The 26,649-nt window shown below is 38.2% G+C and overlaps 1 long non-coding RNA gene across 4 annotated transcripts in view; it reads left to right on the top strand.

Moving 5' to 3' along the window:
* LOC111820708 (uncharacterized) overlaps positions 1-26,649 on the top strand; it is a 275,419-nt gene that overhangs the window by 187,449 nt on the left and 61,321 nt on the right. For all 4 annotated transcript variants that reach the window (XR_002824222.1, XR_002824221.1, XR_002824220.1 and 1 more), the window contains one exon: positions 14,707-14,917. This is a non-coding gene — a long non-coding RNA (uncharacterized LOC111820708). The remainder of the gene's footprint in view (positions 1-14,706; positions 14,918-26,649) is intronic.

The raw sequence follows: 26,649 nt of genomic DNA, 5'->3' as shown, positions 1-26,649 counted from the left end.
ATCTGGCAGGCTATGTAGAGTCCTTATATAAGTTTAGATGCAATTCCATTTCACACTGTAGCAATAGTCTCACATGATGTGAACAGCTGTGAGATGTGTATGCAGGAAAGGTAACAAATTGGTGGACACAGTAGGTGTAGAGACTCTCAGGTTATTGGTGAGCTGTGCTTACCCCAGTATTCAGACATGGATCCATAAGGTCCAGTTTTCATAAGAGACTAGGCCCAAAAACTTGATCAATATACAGTGTTTTGAGTTTGGAAAAGAGGAGCAAAAAAGAAAAATGAGGGCAAGATGGTGCCATAGAGCTTATCCTTTAGTTAAGGAAGAAGGGGCTGTCAATTAAAACAGAAACTATATAAACAGTCCTCACTTTTCATGGTAGTGCACAACTATGATTGTAGTGATTGTGCAAGCTGAAAACATGCATCCTGATCTTAGCAATCCATGGGAAAAATTACAATTGTCTCATGACCTTTACAAATTTTGTCAAAGCATTAAAAACTCTTCTGGGATATAAGTATATAGGGAAATGAAAAAAATAGTGAAACTAATATTTATTTAAAACACAGTAATTTAAAATATTAGAAACCCTGAGAATTTCATGGGCTCTGGGACATATATGCCCTTGTCACATTTCCTGCCCTTGGAAGTTTACTGGCAGGCATTTGAGCCACTTAAGTACGTTCTGGTGTCGTGGCTAGTGTCATTCTGGTGCAACTGCCTAAAAAACTAAGAAGTTGGTCTGCACCACACTTGAGTGTTAGCCATTCCTCTGAGGGGAGGCTTCCCAGAGGAGTGATTGTGTCAAACTTCTGTGTCTTTTGACTTCTGTACAATGAGATAAGGCTTACCTATTGCCATCAAGTTGATTGCAACTCATAGCGACCCTGCAGGACAGAGTAGAACTGCCCCATAGGGTTTAAAAGGATTGGGTGGTGAATTTGAACTGCCGACTTTTTGGTTAGCAGCCAAGTTCTTAACCACTGAGATAAGGCTTGCAAGTATGTGTACTATTTCCTTTGTGTTATTGGGAAGGTATAACATTTGGAAATACTCAAGTAAATGAGTTATTTTTTGGGTGAAAACAGTTTGTAATGTACTTCCTGGGACATGGGACCAATATGTACCGTGTATTTGATGTGCTTAATGCATCCTGGGACCAATATGGCCTGCTTGCATTAATCACCTCCCTGATGACATTTTTTACAAAGTGTTCACCTCCCTGGTGACATCTTTCATAAAGCGCTTGCCTCCGTGATGACTTCTTTTATAGATTTCCTGGGCCATGGGACCGATATATACCGTGTTTGTGATGTGCTTCATGGAAGATGGGACCAATATGGCCCACTTTCAGTTGGCGGCCCCTTTTTTCAAGTAATAAAAAACTAGCAACAAACAATGATTCAGCATCCATTCCATTAGTGAAAAAACTAATTTTGGGCATCACCAAAAAATTCCAAAATAATAATAATAATTCATCCTTGAAAGGGTTTTAAAGTGTTTTATATCTTTTAAAAAATCTTATTAGTTTGAACAGAGCTTCTTCTCATATAACCTGCTATGCAAAGTAAGCATCTTTTCTATGCCACGTCAAATTGTTACACTCCTTTCTAAGCTTGGAGTTAGTTTCTAACATTTTATGCTTTGCACTGTTAATGTGGAATCACTCTGAGAGTTCATTTAACGTGAAGTTTTTGCTAGCATCACTTCCTCTGGAATATCTTCATCCTTTTGCTCACAACTGCATGCCTTTTATGTCCATAAGTTCACCTTCACTAAGTTCCTCTGGCTCCATGTGAGTCTTCAGAAGGCAGTCATGGTGACACTCTCTCGTTTCAGCTATTTCTACTATAACTCCATTTATATTCAATTAGAATTTCAGTTACAGTGTTAGCATTTTCATTTCTTTGCTGCAATTTCATCTTTGTTGGTCAGTTCCTTCTTTGAATTACCATTTTTGTAAAATGTCACATGAGTTTATCATGGCAAGACAAAGAGGCAACACAACTTCAGGCTTCACTATCTGTGTGTGAATCAGTAACAGATATGCAGTCACCAGTCACAACAGATTTTGAAAGAAGTCAGTAGACTGAAGAGCTAGGAGTAAAGCTGATACTTTATGCAATTCCTCACAGTTACTTACCATGGTAACTGAAAACTTAACAGTGTTGTTGGGGAACTGCTGTTATTTGACTACACCCTGGTAACTGAAATTAATGCATACCTGAACCATGCAAAACAAAGACTGCCTGCATTATAACATAGTGTTTGTAAAATATATTGTGATCAAGAATGGCCCATGTGGCAAAGAATCACACTTGTGCCAGGGGCACACTGGAACTCCCTGGATCCCATGCAGAAACAGCTGCTTAAATAGCAGACAGACCCTCCCACACCTGTCCTGCAGCAGAAGCTGGAAGAGAGTGTCTCATTCAGTGCACATTGGCTGGCGATTGTTCCAGCACAGACATCACCAAAGGGAGTCAGAGAGGACAGGAGGGAAATTGCAGACTGCAAGCATTACTGAAAGGTAAGTGCTGGTAAGCACAAATGAGCTGCTCCTTGGTAACATACTAAAGTAATAGTTTAGGACTCACTTGTGAAGGTGGCACAGTGGTTGAGAGCTTGGCTGCTAGTTAAAAGGTTGGCAGTTCGAACCCAGCAGCCATTCTTTGGAAACCTTATGGGGCAGTTCTACTCTGTCCTATAGGGTCGCTATGAGTCAGAATCAACTCAACAGCAACGTGTTGTGAAGGTGGGTTTAAAAAGTGGGGTGCTGCGGTGGCAGCTGGGAACAGAGCCAGAGAAAAGTAGTTTCCATTATTGTGACCTAATTTTCTACCTCTGCTGGTGGGTCCTGAGAAATATGATTCCTTCATTGCCTGCTCTGGGAGGGCTTAAGAGCCATAGATAAAGTCTGATATTGAAAGAGTGTGCCTGAGGCATCATGGAAGGTGTCTGTGGAGAGCCCCTAAGGGTCTTTTTACTCCTACGTGAGATTTTTCAACTGTAGAATGTGTCTTGTTGAGATATCACATACTAGTCCAGGCCGTAAATAAAGAAAATGTAGCGAGGATGTGCTGCGAAATTTCTGGAAAGGTATTTTGAGAAACTGCCTTTTAGCTACCTCTAGAGAGCCATATTTCCATTCATTATTCTCACAAAGGGATTAAGAGGCTGTAGACATGAAGAAGCATCGTCGAACCTTTACCTAGTAGTTAAAGTATTGATCGTATGTGATTTTCGCAAATGTTGATAATTTTGTGTAAATTCATATAGGCTGTATGTGCAGCAATTGCTCCGGAGTCTGCTACCATGGACACTCACTATTACAGCAATTTAGCTCTATGAATTGGCCCAGGAGAGTCAATAGAAAGATTACCATTTTCTAGGGGTTGGGGGAGAGAAGCAAGTACTTTTCTTTGACTATGGCAAGTCTCTTACCATTTGACCATCTAGAGGAGAGCCTTCATTGCTCTAGTGAATCTTCAGTGGTTCCAAACTGCATTTCCTAAAACTTTTATACCAGTGCAAAGCATTAGAAAGTTCTGCTCTAGATGGATTTCTTCCCCTCTGTCTAACAGGCACTGGCTAGTTTGGACTGTTTCTACATCATGCTAGGGTGGACCAAAGGAAGAAGTCAGGTAACACACTGGTCTCTGTCCCTTTCTTCTGAGTTAGGAGAGGCTGGGAGAGTCTGGGAGATCTCCTGGATAAGGTCAGATGTATTTCCTGGGATGGCATGGTGGCTGCTGAGCTAAGCAGGAGGCTTCTGTGTCAAGGTTCAATGAGCCAATGTTCAGGGGAAAGCAAGATGCTGGCTGCCAACAGCCAGTGTGGCTTTGTCCAGTGCTCTTGTGCCATCCACAATAAGTTTGGAGAGTGTCATTGCACCAGTACTTCATGGCAATAACTCATCTCAGGGGTGGAAAATTCCAGCACAAATATGCCCTCCGGAAGATTCTCTGTAGCAGTGTGCTTCAGTACTTCCGCCTCACCCTCTTCCCCACCTAGCCCCCAGGCCAAGCCATGGTTTCAAGGTCAATAGTGAAACAGTAACAGTTTACCCCCTCCCAGTAAGAACATTAGAGAGGGGCTTCCAAAAGGTCCATGCTCTCCTCCCCACCTGCTATGGCAGTAAAATGATCAGGTCCAGAGCCTAAAAAACTGATCTTTTTGTTGTTAAGTTTTGATGATAGGACAACTGTAAGGTTCCTACTGGCCGCTCTGTGCTTATTTGGTATATTTTAGAAAACATGGCAGGCGTTTCTTCTGTGTAGTAGTTAAGCCCACTCGACTGAGCTTCAGGAGACTGTGATCTAGTGGGAGCATACTAGGAAATGTGCCTACAAAGTTGGCATAATTATATCTACTTTGCAGGGTGTTGAGATGATAAAATGGTGTAATTCAGTGAATTCCTAACCTGACTGTGCACCTAGGGAGTAATTTACAAGCCCTCAAAAACATCTGATTTCTAGGTCCTACTAAAGACCTACAGAATCAGAAATTCATGGTAAGGGTCCTCGAGTCTCTATTTTTATCAGGGGGTAGGTGGGACTTCTGTGTAGCAAGCCCAGCATGGGTTGGCAGGCCAGCATTTGGAGACTACTGCTACAATTGTATAGAGCACCTAACACCCTGCCTGCTATGTAAATCGTAGCTACGGATGTTGTTGTTGTTGTAAAAAGAGGATATTATAGTCCTATGATCTGTCCAAAAATGTAATGGGCTGCCTTTGAAGGTGCTGTTACTTTCATGAAAATCAGAACATGGGCTGGTTCCATAACCTGGTGGTTAAGAGCACAGTCTATAGAGCCAAACTGGCTAGGTTTGAATACTAACTCTTCCACTTACGAGCTCTCCAACCTTGGGTAAGTAACTATGACTCAATTTCCTCATCTGGAAATCAGGAATAATAAGTAGTACTTATTTCATAATAGAGTTTTAAGGATTACCATATCTCAAATAAGCACTTTTTAATATATATTTTAACATCTTTGAGAACAGAGTACACTTTATCATTAATGGTGTGTTATAGTATAATTGATGGCATTTTTTTTCTTTCTTAGTGGTACACAATAATGATTATATTCACTTTTAGAATTAATGATAACTTAGATTTAATGAAATATTATTAATGACTTAACCCATGGAAATCTCTAACAACAGTGTCTGACACATAGAAAGCACTCAAAAGAGTAACCATAATTGATATAGTTTTTTGTTTTTTTTTTTTAAGGAGAGAAATCATGCTTCAGATGGGTGTCTGGATTTGATAACGTTTACTTCTTCTAAGTGTAATTGGGAGCCCTCCTTGTCCGTCTCACAATTATTTTTAGAATTCAATATTAACTGTCTTATGTTAATATTGAGACTCTGAACTTTCCCTTTCCTTCTCCTTCTCCTTCTGACTTACAGTAGAACTTGACTTTCTTCACCAGTCTGGATGACAGATGTGAACAAGAATCATCAACACGCTTTCTTAAATCTTTAGATTGGGTCATAGCTCTACTCAAGACCCACAATCCTAGGCATTCTTGCATAATAGTACTCCTGTTTCTTCTAAATTCTTGCATGGGCGGGAAAGGAGGAAATGGATATTAGGGGCTCAGGGTAATTCAGATACACATGATTTCAGCTAAGAGCTGTTGTTATTCTTGTAATGATATTAAGAAAACTCATCATCCTCAGTAGAACATTGACCAAAAGTAACCATCCTTCCACTAAAAGGTACCTATAGTACCTCTTTTAATTTATCTCAGTTAGAACTGACAAGGCTAATAAGAGGTTTAGTTATTTTTGGAATATTACACTTAAGTTAAAATGTATACTTGACCAATTTTCAAAAGAATGGGTGAGGTAGATTACAAAGAAAGGTAAGAACTTAAGGCTCAAAGAGCACAGAGTCTATCTGAAGGAAGCAGAGGGAATAGAAGTTTCCAAGTACTTTTATTTTATTTTTTTTTTGTCAGTACACATATTGTTTTATGACATTGGTAAACAACTCCACGACATGTCAACACTCTCTTCTCGACCCTGGAGGACCCTTTTTTTTTTTTTTTGTGATGAAAATATACGTAGCCAAAGATACACCATTTCAAAAGTTTCTACATGTACAATTCAGTGACATCAATTACATTCTTCCAGTTGTGCTGCTATTCTCACTTTATTCCATCACCTTTATCTTCAACTCACTGTCCCCTAGGCTTCCCATCAAACCTTTTGAGCTGCGGTTGTCAATTTGATGTCACATAGAAAATTCTTTTTTTTTTTTTTTTTGTACTTTAGATGAAGGTTTACAGAACAAATAGTTTCTCATTTAACAATTAGTACACATATTGCCCTATGACAATGTTTAACAACCCCACGACAAGTCAACACTGTCCCTTCTCAACCTTGGGTTCCCTATCACCAGCTTTCCTGTCCCCTTCTGCCTTCTAGTCATTGTCTCTTGACTGCTGTGCCTCATTAGTCCCATTTTGTTTTATGGGGCTGTTCAATCCCTGGCTGAATGGTGAACTTTGGGAGTGACTTCACCACTGAGCTAAAAGGGTGTCCGGGGGCCATACTCTCGGGGTTTCTCCAGTCTCTGTCAGACCAGTAAATCTGGTCTTTTTTTGTGAGTTAGAAGTTTGTTCTATATAGTTTTACAGCTCTGTCCAGAACCCTCTGTTGTGATCCTGGTCAGAGCAGTCAGTGGTGGTAGCTGGGCACCACGTAGCTGTACTGGACTTAGTCTGGTGGAGGCCTTGATAGTTGTGGTCCATTAGTTCTTTGGACTAATCTTTTGCTTGTATCCTGTTCTCTTCATTCTCCCTTGCTCCTGAAGGGGTGAGACCAGTGGATTATCTTAGATGGCTGCTTACAGGCTTTTAAGACCCCAGACGCTACTCACCAAGGTAGAATGTAGAACATTGTCTTTATAAACTGTGTTATGCCAGTTGAGCTAGATGTTCCCCAAGACCATGGTCCCCACAGCCCCTCTGCCCAGCAACTCACTCTCTCAGGGAGTTTGGATGTGTCTGTGGAGCTTCCATGACCTTCCTTGTACAAGATGTGCTGGCTTCCCCAGTATTGTGTACTGTCTTACCCTTCACCAAAGTTAACACTTATCTATTGTCCAGGTTTTTTTTTTTAAAAAGAGTGCATGGCTTACGGAATAAGTTAGATTTTATTTCCTGTCAGCTAAGGTATAAAAAAAAAAAAAGAAAAGGCACACAATTTTGTAGTCTCATTTACCAAATAGATATTGCTATCAATTTTATTTATAGAGAAGCAGACATAATTTCTGAAATTAAACTCAAGCAACTATTTATCATGTGGATTTTGACCATTGTGAGATAAACTGTATGTTATCTAAAGAAGTATTTCAAAATAATTTTTACTGATTCACATCCATTATAATGGATATATGAGTAACAATCTCAATTTCAGTTGCTCCCATTAACCTGTGAGTTACGGAGTCCTCTGAAGAACAGAGTCACAGCACATAAAAAAACAAAAAATCAAACCCGTTGCCATCGAGTTGATTTCGACTCATAGTGACCCTATAGGACAGAGTAGAACTGTCCCATAGGGTTTTCAGTGAGCAGCTGGTGGATTTGAACTGCTGACCTTTTGGTTAGCAGCTGAGCTCTTAACCATTGTACCACTAGGGCTCCAGTCACAGCATATGGTGATCAATCATTTAAACTGAAACACTTCCAAGAGTGAAAGGAGCCACTGTTGATAATAATGCCAGGACAGCAGGTGGAAATCAGGACTGTTCTGGTGAAAACCAAAATATATGGACATGCTAGGACAGGGTGTTATCTTAATATCCCTTTCAGATTTAAGTTGGTAGGAAATTTTCAGGAGTGAAGTGCTACAGAGATAAGATTTTTGCACAAAGTAAAGCCTGAAGAAATTATAGACCATCAAAATAGGCAGGCAGTATGTAAATTCTGCTGATGATTCCTAGGCAATGAAACCTAAACAAGTTTTTTTTAAACTATGAATTTAAAGCTCTGTGGACTGCATTTGTGGAGGACATAAACATGGCCTCAGGAAAGTTCTTGGTAAACTTTCAAAAAAGAATTTTTCACTGGTCATAGTATAAGAATTAGATTCAAATACACACAAATAAATCCAGCTATTAAAATTAAGCATAAATTGGAGTTAGGCTGAATGAATTTTAAACTAAACATCTGAGGACTAAAAACAAATAAATACGTTTCTGGTTTCAAAAAAAAAGAAAAAGAGGCATTTTATTTTGTTTTCAGAAAGAGGTATACAAGCTGGTTTTCTATTAGAATGTAATAGATCTGAATATGAAGAGAAGAGTATGTGCAGGTAATAATATAAATGCTGAAATACAGTACCCATCCTTACATGTCATACGAGTGGCTTAGTATTGTAGTTATTTATGATGCAAGTAATATTTTCATTTTTGTGAGCTTTTCTGATAACCCAAAAGGACTTGCCTGGATTCCTAGTTCCTTGTGGTTTCCTCTGTATTGTGTGAACAAAGTTAAAGATATACATTCCTAGTGAGATCCTGCTAAGAGTTTAGAAAAACTCAAGGAAATCTTTTAATGAGAGTATGGGGTATTTTTATGTCTCTAGGAACTTGTAAGGCAACTGGAAATACCAAATCCAACTTGAGCATTTTGGATAAACCTTTAATAAAAGGAATGTTATAATGTAAATAAACTACATTGTTGCTGTAAGTGATGCCTGTCCCTAAGTCAACATGGTCCTCTGTTATCCTAGCAGGTTTGGACTTAGAATTGGGGGACTCCACAGAGCTTCTTCTTGGTGACTAGCATCTTGTTGGGTTTCTAAGCCCCCCTACAGAGGATTCCAGGGGAAATGGGAAGCGTCCCTTTTATTGAGCAGCGAAGAGAGAGCTTGTCTAATGTTGAGCTCCTTTTCAAAGGTTTTCTGAGACCAGAGGTTTAGAAATGAAAGGCTGCTGTATCTGCATTGATGTGTCAGAACAAAATTAGAGACATTTCCAGTTCTTGGATAGAAATGTCAGCTGATAATATGAAAAGGTAGAATGCACAGGGCACATCTCAGTAAGTTTGATGAAAATGGCATCCAGGAGACGGCTAGTAATTGGATCCTATAAATGATATAATGAAGTCTATGACTGCTGAAGGAATGCAGGCAAAAGTCTGTGAAACGCTCAAGCAGGATTCAGAGTAAGCCGTGCCATGGTCTATTTTGGGCCAGACTTAGCACTACATTGGTTTGATTGTGTTCTTGCTAGTGTTTGAGTCTCAGCCTGGTAGTAATTGTAAGGAGTTAGTACATCTCTCTAGCTGCCCAGAGACCATTCATTAGCCACCCAGAGTGCTGAGTAGATTGTGACTCCTTAACTATAAAAAACAAGCAGGTTAATTCTGGCTTTTTTAGGACATATCTAGGTCAGAGTTCACAAATAAATGATGCACTAGATGCTGATGTGGTTAGACTGGCAAGCCACATTTGAGCCAATATTTAAAAATAGTCATTTCACATAAAAAAAAAAGGACTTCTAAATTCTCTGAATGGTTGAGAGCTCCTGTAGTACTAGGTTCACAATCCCTCATGGTAACAACCAGTTAGAGTTGAGTAGCATCAGCCCCTTGTAGAAGGGGAGTAAGTGCTCTCTGGTTTGCCATAGCCTTCCCCCAATGCTGAATTTGGATGGCAATTGCCATTGCAACCAGCCAACTTCACCATGATTATTACCTGCTTAGCCTTTCTAAGCATTTGATTTGATAACACTGATCTAGACTAATGAGAAGTCATCATGGCTAAACGGAAGGTTCACTGTCTTACAAATAGAGAGAAACCTTGGTTTGAATGCTACTATGTTGTTTATTAGATGTATAGCTTTGAGCAAGCTACTTACCTTCTCTGAGTCTCAGTTTATATATCTGTACAATGAAAGTAGTGTTACATACCTTGCAAAGTTGTTTTAATGATTCAAAAAATATATAGTGCCTGGCATAGAGCAGTAATAAATAAATGCTAGTGCTTATGGTTATTATTACATGGAACTTTCTAAATGGTGTTTCAACATTCAGTGGAGTCTCCAAACTGAGACAGACTAGGAAAAAGGATATGGTGATCTGCTTCAAAAAGGGAAAAAGAAAAAATTAGCCAGGGAAAACCTTATGAATAGCAGTGGAAAACATTGACTGATATAGTCTCAAAAGATGAGCCCCTTAGGTTGGAAGGCACTCAAAATACGACTGGAAAAGAGCTGCCTCCTCAAAGCAGTCAACTTTAATGACGTAGATGGAGTCAAGCTTTTGAGACCTTCATTTGCCGATATGGCACAACTCAAAATGAGAGGAAACAACTGCAAACATCCATTAGTAACTGGAACATGGCATGTACAAAGTATTAATTAAGGAAAATTGGAAGTTGTCAAAAATAAAGTGGAAAGCTTAAAGATCGATATCCTAGGCACTAGTGAGCTGAAACAGACTGGTATTGGCCATTTTAAATCGGACAGTCATATGGTCTACTATGCCAGGAACAGCAAATTGAAGAGTAAGGGTGTCACATTCATCATCAAAAGGAACATTTCAAAATCTACCCTGAAGTACAGTGCTGTCAGGGATAGGATAATATTCATATGCCTACAAGGAATACCAGTTAATACAACTGTTATTCACATTTACACACCAACCACTGAAAGATGAAAAAATTGAAGATTCTCACCAACTTCTTCAGTCTGAAATTGATCAAACATGCAATCAAGATGCTTTGATAAGTACTGGTGATTGGAATGTGAAAGTTGGAAACGAAGAAGAAGGCTCAATAGCTGGAAAATATGGCCTAGTACTAGAAATGACACTGGAGTTCATATGATAGAATCTGCAAGACCAATAACTTATTCAACATAAATACCTTTTTTTCAAACAATATAAATGATGACTATGCATGCGGGCCTTACCAGATATAATATGCAGGAGTCAAATTGACTACATCTGTGGATGGAGATCATAGAGAAGTTCAATATCATCAGTCAGAACAAGGCCAGGGGCTGACTGAGGAACAGACTACTACCAATTGCTACTATACAAGTTCAAGCTGAAGCTGAAGAAAATTAAAAGAAGTCCATGAGAGCCAAAGTACAACCTTGTGTATGTCCCACTTGAATTTAGAGACCATCTCAAGAATAGGTTTGACTCATTGAACACTAATGACCAAAGACCAGACAAGTTGTGCAAGGACATCATACATGAAGAAAGCAAAAGGTCAATAAACAGACAGGAAAGTTAAAGCCATCTACTTGTGGTATTTCTTTTATAGCAGCACTAGATGACTAAGACAACATGCTTGGCATTTCTCAAGGTGAAAGAACTGAATAAAAAAATCCAAGCCTTGAGTTGAAATATTGAAGGATGCTATGGACAAAAAAATTGAATGACACAGGAAATATCTAAAGAAGATGGAAAGACTACACACAGTCACCATACCAAGAATAATTGGTCAATGTTCAACCATTTCAGGAGGTAGCATATGATCAAGAACAGATGATACTGAAGGAAAAATTCCAAGCTTCACTGAAAATATTAGAAAAAAACAAGCCTCTAGGAATTGACTGAATGCCAATTAAGATGCTTCTAAACATTGGTGGAATGCTGGAAGTACTCACTCATTTAGGCCAAGAAATTTGGAAGGCAGCTACCTGGCAAACTGACTGGAAGAGATCCATATCATGACCATTGCAAAGAAAAGTGCTCCAACAGAATGCGGAAATTATTAAACAATATCATTAACAAGTAAGATTTTGCTGAAGATAATACAAAAGCAGTTGCAGCAGTACATCGACAGGAAACTGCCAGAAATTTAAACTAGATTCAGAAGAGGACGTGGAACGAGGGATACCATTGCTGACGTCAGATGTATCTTGGCTGAAAGCAGAGAATACCAGAAAGACGTTTACCTGTGATTTTACTAACTGTGCAAAGTCATTCAACTGTGCAGATCATAAGAAATTATGGATAACATTGCAAAGAATGGGAATTCCAGAACACTCAAGTATGCTCATTCAGAACCTGTACATAGACCAAGAGGCAATCATTCGAACAGAACAAGGGGAAACTGCATGGTTGAAAATCGGAAAAGGTGTACACAAGGAATGTATAATTTCACCATACTTAATCTATATGCTGAGCAAATAATCTGAGAAACTGGACTATATGAAGATGGATATGGCATCAGGATTGGAGGAAGACTCATTAATAACCTGAGATATGCAGATGACAGTCTTCCCTGCTGAAAGTGAAAAGGACTTGAAGCACTTACTGATGAATGTCTAAGACCACAATCTTCAGTATGGATTACACCTCAACGTACAGAAAACAAAAATCGTCACAACTGGAGCTATAAGCAGCAGCATTCGGATAAGCCGAGAAAATATTGAAGTTATCGAGGATTTCGTTTTACTTGGATCAAAGATCTTTGCCCATGGAAGCAGCAGTCAAGACATCAAATGAAGTATTGCATTGGGCAAACCTGGTGCAAAAAACCTCTTTGAAACCTTAAAAAGCAAAGATGTTACTTTGATGACTAAAGTATGCCTGACATAAGCCATGGTATTGTCAGTCACCTTATATGTATGCAAAAGCTGGACAATGAAAAAGGAAGGCCAAAGAAGAAGTGATGCATTTGAATTACGGTGTTGGCGAAGCGTATGGAGTATTCCATGAACTGCCAGCAGAACTAACAAATCTGTCTTGGAAGAAGTAAGCCAGAATGCCTTTTAGAAGCAAGAATGAAAAAACAGTCTTGCTTACTTTGGGCATGTTATCAGGAGGGACAAATCCCATCACGCTTGGTAGAATAGAGGGTCATTTAACAAGAGGAAGACCCTCAACCAGATGGATTGACACAGTGACTGCAACAATGGGCTTAAATATACCTACTATTGTAAGGATGGCGCAGGACTGAACAGCATTTTGTTCTGTTACACCTGGGATCACTGTGAGTCAAAACCGACTCAACAGCACCTTACAACAACAATAACAAATGCTGTTTAATAGAAAAAAATGACCTCAATAAGTCCTTACTTTTAGAACATTGAGTAAAGTCCTGACTTCAAAATAAAATACCAGTGTACTAGAAGTGGTAACACATGCATTCCACCTGTCACTTTTATATTGTGCGTATTCTTACATTGCATTTAATTGGTGCTTTTTTTTCCCCTCAGAAAATATAGAATCCCTTTGCTGCTTCTTGACTCTGAGTTTCTTACATTTAGCCAGAGAGATATAATGCCATAGTAGTATAGTTTATTTGTGATTTATACATTTTTTTCCTCTTATAGTTTTAAAAGTATTTTCTATTGACATTTATTTCTTTATACCATACCTACTTCTAAGTTGAGTTATCAAACAAATGCAACAAAAATCAAGACAATAAAAATATAATAATGTAATAGAATGGAGGGGAATCGATAGAAAATACCCCCTTTCCAACCAGATGAGATAGAAACTTGAGATGACAGAGAATTTCTTTTTGCATTTTCTCACAGCTGAGGCAAGAAGAGAACTTCGTTGTTAGAGGGAATACCTACCAGATAATGGAGTTTTTGTTAGGTGCCATTGAGTTGGTTCCAACTCATAGCAACCCTGTGTACAGCAGAATGAAACACTGCCTGGTCCTGCACCATCCTCGTAATCATTGTTATGCTTGAGCCCGTTGTTGCAGCCACTGTCTCAGTCCATCTCATTGAGGGTCTTCCTCTTTTTTGCTGACCCTCTACTTTACCAAGCATGATGTCCTTCCCGAGGGACTGATCCCTCCTGATAACATGTGCAAAGTATAGGTGGTTCAATATTTGCATGGACATATTCCTTCTCTGTTTTCTCTCTCCACGGTAAAAATTATTACATGAAACAGACCTCACAATAGAGGAGAAAATGGCAATGAGGTCCATTAGTTATACACCATTTGAGGAGAAATCTACTGTGCATTTCTTTTCTACTCAACTAACAGAACAGGACTAAACAACAACAATCAGTAATTTATAGAAGTTGGCATCATAGGAGATGCCTCCTAAATTCTTATTCTCTGTTTTTGTTATAAGGACCCCTAGTGGTGCAGTGGTTAAAATGCTCGACTGCTAACCAAAAGGTCGAAACCACCAGCAGCTTCATGGGAGAAAGATATGACATTTTTCTTCCGTAAAGATTTATAGCCTTGCAAACTGTATGGGGTCGTTGAGTTGGAATTGACTCGACAGCAGTGGGTTTGGTTTTTGGGTTGAGTATTTTTGTTATAGCTTGACAGTCAGACCAAGCTGGTCCTGAAAATGTTTCGTGTTTTCATTGTATGTTATGTGTGTGTGTGTGTAACATGATGTATGTAGACAGCCACACAGGAAGAGGGCTAGGACAGAAAAGAGAAGCCAGTAATCAGGGCTGACAGTCATGCTGACATTTCTCTGGCCCACCCCACCACTTCAACAAACAGCTTTGCAGTCATGAGTCTCTTTTAAAAGAACAGTCTTTCTCAAAGCTTGTTAAAAACTGCTTTCATCCCAAAGAGCTCTGCTTCTCTTTGGGGGTAGCACTTCTTGAATAGCCTTTCTGTATACCTGGAGTGCTCAGGAAGATGCTTTGCATTTTTATTTATAGTAGGAAGTAGTTTTTGTTTGTTTGTTTGTTTTTTCTTTATTTCTGAGCAAGACCCAATGACTGCCTTCCTTCCTTCTAGGATGCTGAGGCAGTGGACCTAGATATTTTTCCTAGTGCCGTAGACCCCTAAACAAGGAAGGTCTGGAATTAATAATCAGAAGGTAGAGGAGACTGCCTGATGAAAATGCCTGTCAGATGGGAGTTGCATAGCTCTTGGTAAAGTTCACAGTGAGTCTGGAAACCAGCAAGGTACCTGGACAGAGCAGAAGCAGAGGGTAGAAGTGCAGCAGGTAAGTGAAGGACTTTTATCTGGAGTGTTCACATAACAGAAATAAACCTTGACAATATGGTTTTTCTCATTTGTTGGAAAGCTTTTGGAAATGATGCTTAAAGAGAAGGAGATGTGTCTTTATTTTCATTATTGTCTCTCTTGTTATAGTTATTCCATTGCTACTAAATTTGTTCCATGGGCTTTTTACAGGTTATGAATCTTTTATAATTATTTTAAGAAAGCATTTCATGGTTGCATTAGATTGTTGGATGTGTATTAAATCTTTATTGAGTCCTTATTGTGCAGTTCATATGTGAGCCTTGTTTGCATTGTGTTTTAAGGACCTTTGTTTCATAAATATATATAAGCGTACTTCATCTTCATGGTCATTAGGAAGGGCTAAAGATGTTCAGCAAGAGAAATTTGACAGCACACATATTTTTTACTTAATAAAGTTTATTCACCCTTTATTTTGAGATTCACTGAAAAAATTTTCTACAAAAGAAATGGAACCCAGAAAATACATTGTAATTTCTTACTATGGACTATTTAGAATAGACACTTTATTAAAGAAATGCAGTACAAAAATGTTGGGTGTTGTAGAGTCTATTCTGACTCGTAGTGACCCCATGTGTTTTCTAGGCTGTAATCTTTACAGGAGCAAGTCATCAAGTCTTTCTCACATGGAGCTGCTGGGTAGGTTCATAAAAAGATAGAAAATATAAATATATATATAATGAGAATTTCTCTATATTCTTTATTTTTAAATAAGAACATGTTTTATAGAAGACCTTTAAATGTTTCCACATGAAGGGAAAAAAATCTTCCAAAGTGCAATGCCTGAGTCCTGTATATACACAGATCAGGAACATTTATTTCGCTGATCTTGAGATTGTAGGGAGCAGATATCAGGTTCTCTGAAGTAACAAATAGTTTTAATTTCTTTAAACTCGATATTCAGGCAGATGTATTTAAAGTAAATCCTAGTATAGGCCATCTAATTTGTTCACAAAGGTCATCTTCAAAAACTGTCTGGTGGAGCATAATGGTTGAGCTGAAACAATCCCCACGAACTACAACAGGGCTTACAAAGAATTTATCACAATAAATATTTCAGAAAAATAAGCCATCCTAATAGGCATTAGATTCTTTTTAACTTATAGTGGTTTTTTTTTCTATATTTTAATATAACACTCTGCTTAAGTCTTTTCTTTATCATATCTGTGCCTTATAAGATTATTGGCTTCTTTGCTCATCCTTGCATCCCTTAATCTTCTGAAACTGTAACTTTTAAAAAAATTTAAATAAAATCTGTTCATTTATTTGGAGAAAAAATATGATTGATACTGTTTTCAATTAATGCTAGAAAATCTGTATGAAATTATGTTGAACAATCTGTTATTATTATATAGTGATTATTTACATAGGTTTGACTTTACCAACAAATAAATCTTTAGTAATATGATGAATTTATAAAGTTAGATTTGCTCATTCTGGTAAATCAATAAGAATTCATTGACCCACCTCTTAAGAAAAGTGGTTTGTCTCCTGCGTATAGCTTGACAAAATTACAAAATTCCACAGTAGAGAAAACCAAATGTTTGCTTTAAGTTTGCCTGTCCTCTGTCTATTTTTATTTGGTTAGTGGTGGGGAATAGTACAGAGGAGAAATGGGAGGGTCAGTGGAAGAAGTGCCACAGAAATGTGGCATTTAAACATCTCCCTTTTCTATGGACAGGCTGTAGGGAGGAGGTAGAAAAGTCAGGTAAAAATAATAGAAATTCTGAGGGCTCTAAACAGTGCTTTGGAAGAGATGGTATGCTATACTCTGGCTTATGTCAAAGATCTAAATTATACAAAGAGTGGTTTCCATAAAGTCTGCACTCATTAGTAACCAAAGGCAAATAGTCAAAACTGGGCAGTACCTTTAGCAAAATCCCAAACCACTCTTCATTCATACTGTTCATACCCTCATTTCCTAGACTAATTATGTCTCACATTAGCACATTCATTGTTTTCTTAGCTTAGCCACCCAGTAGAAAGGGGAGATTTTGATATTCAAGTAGATTTATTAAATATAAAGTATTTCAATTCACCAGTAGCAAGAACAAGGTAAATTTTTTTATTTGTTAAATTAAAAATCTAAATCACTTTTTTTCTCCCTTAAGAATACCCAGTCCTACACAGACAAGGCAGCACTCAGAGGTCTATTTAGAGCGATAGATGCACATATCAAAAAAAGAAGGAAGGGACAAAATCAAAACATTAGCTACACAACTCGAACAAATGAGAACAGCAAAAGAAGCCCACAGCCACCAGGAGAAAGGAAATAATAAATATCAGAGCAGAAATAAATGAAATAGAGGATACAAAAACAATAGAAAGAATCAACAAAATTAAAAGTTGGTTCTTTGAAAGGATCAACAAAATTGACAAACAATGGCCAAGCTGGCAAAAGAAAAACAGGAGATGACGAAAATAACCCAAATAAGAAATGAAATGGGGGATGTTACAACAGACCCAAATGAAATAAAAAGGATCATAACAGAGTACTATGAAAAACTATACCCCAACAAGTTTGAAAACCTAAAGGAAATGGACAAATTTCTAGAAACACACTACCTACCCAAACTAACACAAACTGAAGTTTAAAATCTGAACAGACCCATAACAAGAGAAGAGACTGAAAAGGTACTAAAAAAAATTCCTAAAAAAAAAAGCCGTGACCCAGATGGCTTCATTGGAGAATTTTACCAAACATTCGGAAAAGAGCTTACACCAGTACTACTCAAACTATTTCAGAAGATAGAAAAGGAAGGGATACTTCCAAATTCATTCTATGAAGCCAACGTAACTGTGATACCAAAACCAGGCAAAGATGCCACAAAAACAAAATTACAGACCAATATCTCTGATGAGTATAGATGCAAAAATTCTCAACAAAATTCTAGCCAGTAGAATTCAGCATCATACAAAAAAAATAATACACCACAACCAAGTGGGATTCATACCAGGTATGCAAGGATAGTTCAACATTAGAAAATCAACCAATGTAATCCACCACATAAATAAAAGAAACAAATCACATGATCATCTCAGTCGCCACAGAAAAGGCATTCGACAAAGTCCAACAACCATTCCTGATAAAAACTCTCAATAAAATAGGTATAGAAGGGAAATTCCTCAATATAATAAAGGGCATCTGTACAAAACCAGCAGCCAACATCATTCTTAATGAAGAGAGGCTGAAAACATTGCCCTCGAGAACAGGAACAGGACAAGGATGCCCTTCATCACTACTCCTATTTAACATTGTGCTGGAAGTTGTAGCAAGAGCAGTAAGACAAGAGAAAGAAGTAATGGCCATCCAAATTGGTAAAGAAGAAGAAAATTGTCCCTATTTATGAATGATATGATACTATACATGGAAAACCCAAAAGACTCCACGAGAAAACTACTGGAACTAACAGAGAGATTCAGCAGAGTAGCAGGATACACAGGATACAGGATAAACATACAAAAATCAATTGGATTCCTATATACTAACAAAAAGAATAACAAAAAGAAAATCAGGAAAAAATACCATTTATAATAGCCCCTAAAAAAAGAAGAAACTTAGGAATAAATATCACCAGGAACATAAAAGACCTATACAAAGGAAACTACAAACCATTACTGCAAGAAACTAAAAGAGACCTGCATAAATAGAAAAACATACCATGCTCATGGATAAGTAGACTCAACATTGTGAAAATGACAATTCTACCCAAAGCAATCTGCAAATACAATGCAATCCCGATCCAAATACCAACAGAATTCTTTAAGGAGATGGAAAAAGTAATCATTAATTTTATATGGAAGGGGAAAAATCCCCGGATAAGTAAAGCACTATTGAAGAAGAAGAATAAAGTAGAAAGACTCACACTACCTGATCTCAGAACTTACTATATAACTACAGTAGTCAAAACAGCCTGGTACTGGTACAATGACAAATACAGAATAGAGAATCCAGATGTAAATCTATCCACCCACGGTCACCTGATCTTCAAGAAAGACTCAAAGTCCATCAAGTGGGGAAAAGACAGTCTTTTTAACAAATGGTGCTGGCAGAACTGGATGTCCATCTGCAAAAAAAATGGAACAGGGCCCATACATCACACCATACACAAAAACTAATTCAAAATGGATGAAAGACCTAAATGTAAAAACAAAAACTATAAAGATCATAGAAGAAAAAGTAGGGTCAGCGCTAGGGGCTGTAATACATAGCATTAACAGGATACAAACCGTAACTAACAATACACAACCACCAGAAGATAAGTGGGATCTTCTAAAAATTAAACACTTATGCTCATCAGAAGACTTCACCAGAAGAGTAGAAAGAGAACCTATAGACTGGGAAAAAAAGTTTTGGCTATGACAAATCCGACAAAGATCTAATCACTAAAATCTACAGGAAAATCCAACAACTCTACGACAAAAAGACAAATAATCCAATTAAAAAATGAACAAAGGATATGAACAGACACTTCGCCAAAGAAGACATTCAAACAGCTAACAGACACATGAGGAGATGCTTGTAATCACTAGCCATTAGAGAAATGCAAATCAAAACCACAATGAGATACCATCTCACCCCGACGTTATTGGCATGAATGAAAAACCAGAAAATAATAAATGCTGGAGAGGCTGTGGGGAGATTGGAACTCTTATGCACTGCTGGTTGGGATGCAAAATGGTACATACATTTTGGAAAACAATATGGCACTTCCTTAGAAAGCTAGAAATAGAAATACCATATGACCCAGCAATCCCACTCCTAGGAATATATCCTAGCGAAATAAGAGCCATCATACGAATAGACATATGCACACCCATGTTCATTGCAGCATTGTTCACAATAGCAAAAAGATGGAAACAACCTAGGTGCCCATCAACAGATAAATGGATAAACTATGGTACATAAACACAATGGAATACTGTGCAACAATAAAGAACAATGATGAATCTGCAAAGCATCTCACAACATGGATGAATCTGGAGGATATTATGCTGAGTGAAATAAGTCAGTCACAAAAGGACAAATATTGTATGAGACCACTACTAGAAAAACTCATGAAATGATTTACACACAAATAAGAAACAATCTTTGATTTTTACAAAGGGGAGGGAGGGAAAAACACTAGACAATAGTTAAGCGGTAACTTTGGTGAAGGGTAAGACAGTACACAGTTCTGGGGAAGCCAGCACAACTTGTCCAAGGCAAAGTCATGGGAGCTCCATAGATACATCCAAAGACCCTGAGGAGGGACCAAATTACCAGGTTGAGAACTGTGAGGACCACGGTCTGGGGGAACATCTAGTTCAATTGGCATAACATAGTTTATAAAGAAAATGTTTTAGATTCTACTTTGGTGAGTAGTGTCTAGGGTCTTAAAAGCTTGAGAGCAGCCATCTAAGATACTCCATTGGTCTCACCCCTTCAGGAGCAAGAGACAATAAAGAAAACAAAAGACACAAAGGAAAGATTAGTCCAAAGGACTAATGGACCACAACTATCGCAGCCTTCACCAGAGCAAGTCCAGCACAACTAGATGGTGCTCAGCTACCACCACTGACTGATCTGACAGGCATCACAATAGAGGGTCCTGGACAGGGCTGGACAAAATGTAGAAGAAAATTCTAATACAAAAAAAATACCAGACTTACTAGTATGACAGAGACTGGAGAAACCCCGAGAGTAGGATCCCTGGACACTCTTTTGGCTCAGTAATGAAGCCACTCCTGAGGTTCACCCTTCAGCCAAAGATTAGACATGCCCATAAAACAAAATGGGACAAAATGATCACACCAGCCCAGGGGCAAGGACAAGAAAGCAGGAGGGGACAGGAAAGCTGGTAATCGGGAACCTAAGGTCAAGAATGGGGAGAGTGTTGACATGTTGTGGGGTTGGCAACCAATGTTAGAAAACAATATGTATATTAATTGTTTATTGAGAAGCTAGTTTACTCTGAAAACCTTCATCTAAAGCACAATAAAAAATATAAATAAATAGAATAAAATAACATCAGCGCACAAAATCAAAAAAAAAAAAAAAAAAGAATACCCAGTCCTAGACTGAACCATTGCTGACCCGTCTGGGCTTACTGATGTTTAATAAATTAATTCAGTGGTTAATTCAAAGCTAGAGGCTTTAGGGGTAAGGATGGTGGGAAAGAGAAAGGTAAAGATGGAGGGAGCAGAGAGAGCTCCTGGGTGATGGGATGAATTTAATGAGAAGAATTCAATACAAGTAAATGTGAAGTCCTGCATTTAGCTTCAATACATCAGAGACATAAATACAGGATATTCTCTGTGTCGACTGAGATTTCAATAGGTACTCATAAGGTCCTGTATTTTCCATAAAAGCTTATGTGATCATGGGCTGCATAACAGAAAAAGATTGTCCAGGCTACAGGAGAAAATAGTCTGCCTGACTCACATTTTGTGAATTAGGCCAGATCTAGGGTCCATAGTTGAGGAAGGTTATCAGGGCCATTAGGAGATTAATGTATTGATCTATTAATTATGGATCAAATTGTATCTATAAACAGGAGTTGGGTTAGTCAGCTATATGAAAGGCTCCTTTCAGTCTTCCCTATCTGTTAACCTTGGCTCTACCCCCCAAAAATATCCAGAATTCATTCACTTCTATCTGTATTATTGCCACTCTTTACGTTCCCATAATACAGTCTTTTCACAGCAGCAAAGCACACTTTTAAACGTGTAATTAAGGTCATACCACAACCCTGCTTATTGCCATCCAATTATATTCCACTGTTTCATTTTGTTTGTTTGGTAGGTGCCATGGAATTTGTTCCGACTCATATCGACCCCATGCACAACAGAATGGAATACTGTCTGGTCCTGTACCATCCTCAGAATTTTTGCTGTGTTTTAGCCCAAAGTTTCAGCCACTGTGTCAGTTCATCTCTTTGAGGGTCTTCCTCTCTTTCACCAACTTTCTACTTTAGCAAGCATGATGCCCTTCTCCAGGGACGTGTCCCTCCTGATAACATGTCCGTAGTACATGACAGGAAGTCTTGCCATCCTTACTTCTAAGGAGCATTCTGGCTGTACTTCCTCCAGGACAGATTTGTTTGTTCTTCTGGCACCCAAGGTATATTAAGTAATCTTTGTCAATGCCGTGATTCAAAGGCATCAGTTCTTTTCGATCTTCCTTATTCATTATCGAGCTTTACCATGCATATGAAGTGATTGAAAATACCATGGCTTGGGTCAGGCACACCTTAGCCCTCAAGGTGATATCTTTGCTTTTTAACACTTTAAAGAAGTCCTTTGAAGCAGATTTGCCCAATGCATACGTCATTTGATTTCCCAGCTGCTGCTTCCATGGGCGTTGATTGTTGATCCAAAAAAAATGAAATCCTTGACAACTTCAGTATTTTCTCAGTTTATCATGATGTTGCTTATTGGTCCAGTTGTGAGGACTTTTAGTTTCTTTATGTTAACAAGTAATCCATACTGAAGACTGTTGTCTTTGATCTTCATCAGTAAATGCTTCGAATCCTCTTCACTTTCAGCAAACAAGGTTGTGTCATCTGCATATTACAGTTTGTTAATGAGCCTTCCACCAATCCTGATGCCATGTTCTTCTTCATATAGTCCAGCTTTTGGATTGTTTGCTTAGCATATAGACTGAATAAGTATGGTGAAAGAATACAACCCTGACTCATACCTTTCCTGGTTTTAAACCATGCAATATCCCCTTATTCTGTTCCAATGACTGCCTCTTGGTCTACATACAGGTTCCTCATGAGCACAATTAAGTTTTCTGGAATTCCCATTCTTCGCAATGTTATCCATAATTTGTTATGATCCAGACAGTTAAATCCCTTTGCATAGACAGTAAAACACAAGTAAACATCTTTCTGGTATTCTCTGCTTTCAGGCAAGATCCATCTGACATCAGCAATGATATCCTTCATTCCACATCCTCTTCCGAATCCAGCTTGAATTTCTGACAGTTCCCTGTGGATATACTGCCGCAACCATTTTTTAATTACCTTCAGCAAAATTTTACTTGTGATATTAATGATATTGTTCGATAATTTCTGCATTCCCTTGGATCACCTTTCTTTGGAATGGGCACAAACATGGATCTCTTCTAGTCAATTGGCCAGGTAGCTCTCTTCCAAATTTCTGGGATAGAAGAGTGAGCTCCTCCAGCATTGCATCCTTTTGTTGAAACATTTCAATTGGTACTCTGTCAATTCCTGAAGCCTTGTTTTTGACCAATGCCTTTAGTGCAGCTTGAACTTCTTCCTTCAGTATCTTCATTTTTTGATTATATGCCATCTCCTGAAATGGTTGAATGTTGACCAATTCTTTTTGATACAGTAACTCTGTATTCCTTCCATCTTTGATACTTTCTACGTCATTCGATTTCTTTGCCCATAGAATTCTTCACTATTGCAACTTGAGACTTAAATTTTTTCTTCAGCTCTTTCAGCTTGAGAAATACTGAGTGTGTTCTTCCCTTTTGGTTTTCTAACTCAGGTCTTTGCACATTTCATTTTAATACTTTGTCTTCTTGAGTCACTCTTTGAAATCTTGTGTTCAGCTCTTTTTCTTCATCATTTCTTCCTTTCACTTTAGCTACTCTACATTCAAGAGGAAGTTTCAGAGTCTCTTATGGCATGCATTTTGGTCTTTTCTTTCTTTCCATCTTTTTAATCACCTTTTGCTTTTTCATGTACGATATCCTTTATGTCATCCTATAACTCCTCTGGTCTTCAGTCATTAGTGTTCATTGTGTCAAATATATTCTTGAGATGGTCTCTAAATTCAGGTGGAAAATACTTAAGATCGTACTTTGGCTCTTGTGGACTTGTTTTAATTTCCTTCAGTTTCAACTTGAACTTGCATGTGAGCAGTTGATGGTCTGTGCTGCATTTGGCCCCTGGTCTTGTTCTGACTTATGATGTTGAGCTTCTCCATTGTGTCTTTCCACAGATGTAGTCAATTTGATTCCTGTGTATTCCATCCAGCAAGGTCTATGTGTATAGTCACTGTTTATGCTGTTGAAAAAATGGTATTTCAGTGAATAAGTCGTTAGTCTTGCAAAATTCTATCATGCTATCTCTGACATCATTTCTGTTGCCAAGGCCATATTTTCCAGCTACCGATCCATCTTCTTTGTTTCCAACTTTTGTATTCCAATCACCAGTACTTATCAATGCATGTTGATCACATGTTTGATTAAGGTCAGACTGCAGAAGTTGGTAAAAATGTTCCATTTCTTCATCTTTGGCCTTGTGGTTGGTGGGTAAATTTGAATAATAGTCGTATTACCTGGTCTTCCTTGTAGGCATATGGCTATTATCCTATCACTGACAGTAGTGTACTTCAGGATAGATCTTGAAATGTTCTTTTTGATGATGAATGCAATGCCATTCCTCTTCAAGTTGTTGTTCCCGGCATAGTAGACTATATGATTGTCTGATTCAGAATGGTTGGTACCAGTCCATTTCAGCACACTAATGCATTGGATATCAATCTTTATATGTTCCATTTCATTTTTTACAACTTCCAATTTTCCTTGATTCATCCTTCATGCATTCCACTTTCTCATTACTAGCGGATATTTGCTGCTGTTTCTTCTCTTTTTAAGTTGTGCCACATCAGCAAATGAAGGTTCCAAAAGCTTTACTCCATCCACATCATTATGTTGACTCTACTTTAAGGAAGCGTTTCTTCCCCAGTTGTACTTTGAGTGCCTTATAACCTGAGGAGCTTGTCTTTCAGCACTGTATCAGACAACACTCCACTGCTATCGGTAAGAGTTTCACTGGCCAGTTTTTTCGTAAGTAAATTGCCAGGTCCTTCTTCCCAGTCTGTCTTAGTCTGGAAGCTCTGCCGAAACCTGTCCACCATGGGTGACCTTGCTGGTATTCGAAATACTGGTGGCACAGCTTCCAGCATCATAGCAACATGTAAGCCACCACAGCACAACAAACTGACAGACAAATATACTACTGTTAAACCCAAACGAAACCCGTTGTTGTCAAGTCGATTTGGACTCACCGCGACCCTATAGGACAGAGTAGAACTACTCCATGGAGTTTCCAAGGAGCAGCTAGTGGACTCGAACTGCTGATCATTTGGTTAGCAGTTGAGCTCTTAAACTACTTGAAATTAAATACAAACTCCATACCATGTGTTCAGCACCATATGTGATCTGGCCTGTGCCCACCTCACTAAAACCATTTTCTACCACTTCCTTGTTTGCTCATGATTCTCTAGCCACGTCACCTTTCCATTCCATACATGCCGAGCGTAGTTCTACCTTAGAGCTCTTGAAGTAGCTAACCCTTTCATCTAGATTTATCGTCTTCAAATCTTCCCAAGACTGGAATCTGTTTTTGGGAGAAGAGGAGAGTCATTCAGATGTTAGTTTAAACGTTACCTCCTTAAGGAGATATTCCCTGCTCATTCAGTTTAAGTACTTTTGTTGTCCCTGCTCATTCAGTTTAAGTACTTCTGTAAAATTTTCTTTATAGCACTTACCATGTTGAATTTCCTTGTTTGTTTATTGTCTCTCTGCATCTTTCCCACATTAGAATATAAGATCATGAGAATAGAGATCCTGCCTAGTTTATTTCCTTTTTTAACTCTGGTACTTAATAAATTCTTGAAAAACTAGAAGAGCAGTAAGGGTCTAGGACTAGTGGATGAAGAGAGATGGCTAAAAAAAATGGAATCAGTGTATTGAGAGGTACTGGGTTCACAGTCAATAAAAATATTTATGCTGCAGCTAGATGAGTGCTTGATGGAAATAATGCATAGGATGTTCATTTAATTATTCAATTAATATGTATTGATCATTTAGGATGTACCAGTCACTGTGAAAGGCACTTGAGTATACAAAGAGGAAAACGTCCAGTTCCTGCCCTCAAGGAATTTACAGTCCTGGGAGGAGGAAAATATGAACAAGACATTAGAAGTGCAATGTGATATGGTATAAAGTGCAATGCCAACAAAATTTGACTAAAGGAGACAGGGAATGGGGAAACTGATTTAACGACTGAAAGAAAAGAGGAGTTTTTCAGATGGGTTAGATGTTAACGAGGGCTTTCTAAGCAATGCAGCAATATAAAGAGTACACGATGTAGAAAATTACACACCAATATCCCTCATGAACATTGACGCAAAAATACTCAACAAAATTTTAGCCAATAGAATTCAGCAATATATCAAAAAAATAATTCACCAAGACCAAGTGGGATTTATACCAGGTATCCAGGGATGGTTCAACATTAGAAAAATAATGTAATCCATCACATAAATAAAAGACAAGAACCACATGATCTTATCAATCGATGCAGAAAAGGCATTTGACAAAGTCCAACACCCATTCATGATAAAAACTCTCAATAACATAGGAATAGAAGGGAAATTCCTCAATATAATTATGGGCATTTATACAAAACCAACAGCCAACATCATCCTAAATGGAGAGACTTTGAAAGCATTTCCCTTGAGAACAGGAACCAGACAAGGATGCCCTCTATCACCACTACTATTCAACATTGTGCTGGAGGTCCTAGCCAGAGAAGTTAGACTAGAAAAAGAAATAAAGGACATCCAAATAGGTAGGGAAGAAGTCAAAGTATCTCTATTTGCAGATGATATGATCTTATACACAGAAAACCCCAAAGAATCCACAAGAAAACTACTGGAACTAATAGA

Source organism: Trichechus manatus, unplaced genomic scaffold (genome assembly GCF_000243295.1).
Source record: "Trichechus manatus latirostris isolate Lorelei unplaced genomic scaffold, TriManLat1.0 scaffold00047, whole genome shotgun sequence".
Lineage (NCBI taxonomy): Eukaryota > Metazoa > Chordata > Mammalia > Sirenia > Trichechidae > Trichechus > Trichechus manatus.
The sequence above is the reverse complement of the archived record's forward strand: the minus strand, read 5'-3'. Positions and strand labels throughout refer to the sequence as shown.